Source organism: Globicephala melas, chromosome 11 (genome assembly GCF_963455315.2).
Source record: "Globicephala melas chromosome 11, mGloMel1.2, whole genome shotgun sequence".
Classification (NCBI taxonomy): domain Eukaryota; kingdom Metazoa; phylum Chordata; class Mammalia; order Artiodactyla; family Delphinidae; genus Globicephala; species Globicephala melas.
In genome coordinates this window covers 98,314,974-98,321,144 of record NC_083324.2, presented here as the reverse complement: position 1 = coordinate 98,321,144, position 6,171 = coordinate 98,314,974, and the positions used below count along the sequence as shown (strand labels likewise).

The window sequence follows — 6,171 nt, the reverse complement described above, 5'->3', positions numbered from 1 at the left end:
CTGCATCGGCAGGTGGACTCAACCACTGCGCCACCAGGGAAGCCCCAAAATGTCCAGTTTTGTTACTGACTATGTGAGTTCTCATAATAGTTTAGAGGTTCCTTACAATTCTTCATGTTCTTGGAGATGTATGCATCCTAGGAATGTACAGTGAACTACTGGATTTTTTGGTTTTGTTTTTTACCCTGCAGGACTTATTTACTTTATTCTTATTTATTTTATTTCTTTTACAACTGGAAGTTTGTACCTTTTCACTATCTTCACCCTTGCCTCTGGTAACCACCAATCTCTTCTCTGTGTCTAGGAGTTCAGTGGGTTTTCTTGGTTTTGTTTGTTTGTTTAGTTTCCACATTTAAATGAACCAGTAAGAAGCAATGCTGCTACTTGTTCTTCACGTTCTCTTTGCAGGAGTCCAGCTCTGCGTTTACCACCTTATGCAGGAATTATTTTCCTCCCTGTGATTTGTAAGTTCCTTGCAGATGGGCCCCTGGTCTTATTCTGTATTTCTCTGCTGCCCAGCACAGCTCTTGCTATTAAAAAAAAAAAAAAACTACTCAATAAATGTGTTAAACTAGCCCCAAATCACTCAAATCCAGTGTCATTTAGACTTTCCACCATGCATACTCTTCACCTCCTACCTTGTACGTGGGACGTGAAGGTAAAGAATGGGGACAAACCTGGACGATCTTTTCCTCTTCTCAGGTTTCAGCTGATTAAATACGTCAAGTTCTCCACTTGTGGCAGCCAGTCTAAACCAGAGGGTCCCAAGATTGAAGAGCACGGTACTCAAGTGCAAAGCTTCTTAAATATGCAGATTCCCCGGCCCTGGCCCCCAAGACTCCAGTTCACTCAGTGGGGAAGGAGCTCGGGTCTGAACTCTTGCGAAGAACTCCAGAAAGTTCTGATGGTCCACATGGCGAAAAACACAGGCTTAGACACACGACGCTTCTGGCCTTGGAGCGATTATAGGACACTGAATGCTGAATATTTACAGGCAAGCTGATGTGACACACCCTCACTGAGGGGAGACACCAGAGTTTCAGATGGTACCCCCCGAAGTATGGGGTCTCTGGTGAGTCTTTCAAGAGAGGGCTATCCTGAAAACACCTGGATTAAGTGGTCCCCTAGGATCCATGAGATTCCACCTTTCTTTGGAAACCAAGAGGCATATAAGATCCTTAATTCATCTGAGAAAACAGCCATTATGGTAGAGAGTTCACTTCTGAGGTCATGTGCTACTGAGCACGGGGAAAATAAGGAAGCTCTGTGAGGTTCAATAAAAGATTCTCTCCTTTTTTTCTTTTCTTTTCTTTTCTTTTTTTAAAGTTTTTGGGTTTTTTATAATTATTTTTTATTGACATATAGCTGATTTACAATGTGTTAATTTCTGCTGTACAGCAAAGTGACTCAGTTATACATATATATCCATTCTTTTTTTATATTCATTTCCATTATGGTTTATCTCAGGATGTTGAATATGCAAACTATTACATACAGAATGGATAAACAACGAGGTCCTACTGTATAGCACAGGGAACTATATCCAATATCCTGAGAGATTTTCTTTTAAAAAAAATGATATTCAGGGAAATGTTTGCCAATTTCTCTCTAGATAGAGGTCTTAAGGTCATGACACAGACTGACAAGAAGCTGGAAACTCCAAATCAAAACTGGCGCCTTCTCCCCAATTTACATCAGTAAGTTGAGAATGAGTTGTCAGATTCAACTTTCTCATTGTGTTCAATTATTTTTTCAGGTAAATGGTGTTCTTTGGGGAAAATATATAAAAACAAGGGACATCGATCAGTTTACAACTTAAGTTTCTTTTAAGCAGTGACATAAATATATATGTAATATATATTATATATATTTATATATTATATATATATAATATATATTTTATATATAGAGAGAGAGACTGAAACACAAGAGACAGAGAGCCAGGGACAGAGAGAGGCAGAGCATTATCAAGTCCTATGAACAGCGGGCTATGATTATACCATAAATACAACTCCCTGAAGAAACCATTCAGAGTCTAGGCACTCCTGTAATGTACCTGACCCAGGTTGCAGCATAAAACCAACAAACCAAAAACATATACATAAATAAATACATAATAAACAAACCACCTGCAAACACAGCAGATGTATGTCACGTACAAATACGTGGCCGTCCAGGAAATCTTAGTTTAGCTCCTCTGACTGGAATGTAACACATGGCTTTTTAGTTTTGCTTTGTCATCTGTTTCTTCCGAATGCAGACAAGAAAAATATTCTTGAAAACAGCTGTTAATGGATAGTGACAAGTGGTTTCCTGTGGTCTAAGAGAAAGCCATCAGTTACTGACTTTCATGTTCTTTTAAATTCCAGAGGCAAAGGAAGTTCAATAATGCTGTATTGGCTTCATGGTTATTGAGTGAAGAAGAGGAATCATAAGGCGAAACTATTTTTTTCCTTTTTGAATGAAGTTATAAATAATTTTTACACGAACACTACGAAATTTCAGGGAATCTCTGAGCTTAAACTTGGCTCCCTCTATCCCTTTGGACAAAACAGAATGACAGAAATGACAGAACTAGGATCAAGTGAGGATTTTCCCAGGACAAGGTCAGTAATCTCGCTCCTCGGAGACCCTGGGCCAGGCGCTTGGCCTCCTTACCCGCCCCAGCTCCATCCCTCCACTGGGGACCTTCTGAAAATGTTTTCTGGCTTCCAGACTCTGGTTTCATGCAGATGGGACAGAACCCAGGAGCTACAATGAGCATCTTGGGGGGAAAGAATTTTAGAAGGTGAAATTTAGAGGTGGATGTTTAGCTTTACAGCCTCAGCCTTTCAAATTCTTTCCTCTTCTCTCCTCCCATCACCACTCCATCCACCGTCATCCCCCAGGACCTCGGGCACAGCCTCCAACCTCCATCTGTACCTGCCTCTGGGTCATTTCATTGCCCAAAGTTATAAATAAATTGTAGCAGCTTCAAACACGGCCCCTAGCAGAGAATTTTAATCGTGACAGGGGAAAGCAAAGGAATGTTCTATCTTTGGAATTTAAGGAAAGGTGAGAGGGCCAGGGGGAGAAGAGAGAAGGCTTGAGGGAGAAAGTGAAGAGCTGAAGGGAAGCCACAGAAGGCGGAGGAGCATGAACGAGCGTCCACGTGCAGTTACAGCCGCTCTTGCTCTGGAACAAGCCATAGCTCTTCATCCAGGGATGTGCTCGCAGGCACCTCCTAGAGGAGTGCCTGCCCACGTGGTCACAGCCTTCACTGTCTACCCTGAGAACTCCACTGTCTTTTTCCGTGGCATTTATCACTGCCTGAAATTATGTCTTATATTTATTTCCTTGTTTATTATCTGTCTCCCTCACTATCTATGAGATAGCGTCTTTTTCTGGTTTACTGCTGACTCCCCAGTTGCTGAACCAGTTCCTGAGACACAGTAGGTGCTCAATAAATCCTCATTGAGTTCAAGAGTAAATGATGGAGCAGATGGATGGGTGGAGTCTGGTTCCTGCAAGCCACCATGCCTCTGTACTGGCACCCAGGCAGTAACAACCCAAACTCAGAGCTGTACCCAGGCAGCACCTACAAGACTCAGAGCCTAGAGCTAGGATAAGCAATGGATCTGGTTTACCCAGGACGGGCGGTGTTCTTGGGATATGAGACTTTCAGTGCTAAAGCTGAGAAAGTCCTGAGCAAACTGGGATAAGTCGGTCACTCTACCTAGAGACTCCTAAAAGTCACAGCTTACATGAAAGGAGAGTGAAGTCAAGGTATTTTGTTATCCTTTCAAGTTCACCTCAGGCTGGCTTGCCCCTGACTGAAGGTCACTGCTCCTTTCAAGGTGGTCTCTGGTACCCGCCTCTTCCCTTGCAGTTTTCAGTCATCACATCTACTCTTCATTGGTGGGGTCCTCGGGATGCTAGCACCTCTGATACTGCTAATCCTGGATACCTACCATCCCTTGTGGGTTTTCCCCACTCCCTCACACTTTAATTGTGCTTTTATAATTTAACCCTTCTTGAATTATCTGAAGTTGAGGGAGCCACTATTTCCCACTGAGACTCTGACAAGAGGGGGAAAAGGAAAGTGTAGACATACGCATTATGAGAAATCACTAATCTGCAGAGGTAATTAACCTTTATAATCCTCAGTTCCCTGTCCATGAACCTATGGCCACCCCTCAGGGCTATTATAAGAAGAGATTAAGAAAATCTGCTTCATGTCGTTTGTTAGCATATCAAAAGCACTCAGAAAATTTATTTTAGCCACTCTTCTTCATAACAAGACCAACCAGGAGGAGAGATCCGGCTTGTCATCCATCTGAGAAGGACTCCAGAGTTTCACCTTTCCAAGTGGCATGAGGTAATGGGTAGAAATATCCCAGATTTAAAAATTCAACCATGCACCAGTCACTGTTTTCTTACTATTGTACTTTAGGGCTTTGAGTTACGCCCTTAATGATCTATATGTTTTGAGATTTAGTGGTTAAGTCTGATGTCTGTTTTGGGGGAGGTTAAGAATGCGGGCATTGGTGGTTACTTTGCAGATTTGCAGGAAACCCCTTACCTGAGGGATACACTCCGCCTCCTGTCCGGGCTAGGCTGCTGAAATATACAAAAATCAATCGGCCACTAAATGGAAATAATTTTGAACTCCAGAAAAATGTTCTCCTTTTTCCCATTTAATGGTGTAGTGACCTCTCTGCAGACCCTGGATGGAAATGGGCCATTGAGAATGTCTCCGGGGATTGCATAATCAAGGAGCCTGAACACTCAGAGCAAGAAAGACTTCTTTTCTTATTAAAAGGGAAAAAGGTACGTTTGGATTTATAGTACCAAGTAAAGTGCTAGCAAGGAGGTGAAAAGTCCACGATGAAATAAGGCAATTTAGGAAGGACAGGGGGGTGCGCAGAGCACTCAGCTTACTCCAAAGCACGTGAAAAACACACGTGCCCACATCAGAAAATGCTTTGCACGTAACTTTCTAAGAAAATTGGGAACAAAGAAGGAACATTTGGGGAAATAATGAACACTAAAGTGCCTAAGAGCAGGGCCAAAATTAAATCACGTTGTAGTGTATTAAATAGTATTCCCCCAAAATTCATGTCCACTCAGAACCCCAGAATGTGTCCTCATTTGGAAATAGGGTCTTTGCAGATGTAATCTGTTAAGGGTCTCAAGACGAAATGTTCCTGGATTTAGGTATCCATGCAAGAGAAAGCAGAGGGAGATTTGGACACAGGGAGACGCATTGACACGTGGCCATAGGAAGGTGGAGGCAAAGATTAGAGCGGCTTCCAGAAGACAAGGAATATCAAGAGGTTCAGGAAACTGGAGGAGAAGAAGAAACCTCGCCTAGAACCGCTGGAGGGAGTGTGGTCCTGCTGCCAAAGGCACATTGATCTCAGATTTCTAGCCTCCAAAATTGTGACAAAAAAATTCCATTGTCTTAAGCCACCCAGTTTGTAGTAATTAGTTACAGCAGCTCTAGGAAACTAATACACATGTTAAAGTTCTTTACCTAGTTTATACAGCAGGAGCTCAACAAACCGTCTAGATGAATCTGCTGCACTCTAAGACTATGGCAGTACCACAAGTACTCACACTGCGGTCTTGTCTCAAAGTGAAGAGCCAGCACTTCACGTTTCCTGTTTTAAATTTTGCAGCCGGTGCATTTCATGTAGAATGAGCCTGGAATTCAGAAGACGGAACAATGTGACTGAGATTGACGTGTCTGCTAATCAAACCTGGCACTCTATTTCCAAACTGCTCCTTCTAGCACGAGTCACTGAGTAAGTATACCCAACAGGAGACTGGTACCCAACACTGCAGGGATGTGTACATTACCCTCACCTGTCTCAAGCAGGGCCCTGTTAGGACATGCTGTGACTCATCTTTGCCGTGGTGGGTCATCCATCGATCTGGGGTAGAATTCCAGCTTAGGACCCCTTAGCTGTTACTGGTCACAGTGAGGGAGGGCTGCCTGCGTAAGGGAGGTGGGGGTCTATTGAGAATGAGGCATCTCCACTTCCTGAGGGGCTGGAGGAGAGCAAGGAAGAAGCAGAAATAGAGAAAGCATGTGTCTTCTAATACCCGGGGCAAACTATAACCTGGAAGTTATCCATTACCCTTGCTCTGCTGTGCAGTACCCTGCCCAGGAATGACTGGGACTATCTT

General features: G+C 43.1%; 1 long non-coding RNA gene across 1 annotated transcript; it reads left to right on the top strand.

The window, feature by feature from the left end:
* The first annotated feature begins 2,386 nt into the window (after positions 1–2,386).
* On the top strand, positions 2,387–4,722 carry LOC138842901 (uncharacterized). The gene is made up of 3 exons (XR_011377864.1): positions 2,387–2,606; positions 4,261–4,357; positions 4,689–4,722. It is a non-coding gene; the product is annotated as an uncharacterized lncRNA (long non-coding RNA).
* Positions 4,723–6,171: the final 1,449 nt, after the last annotated feature.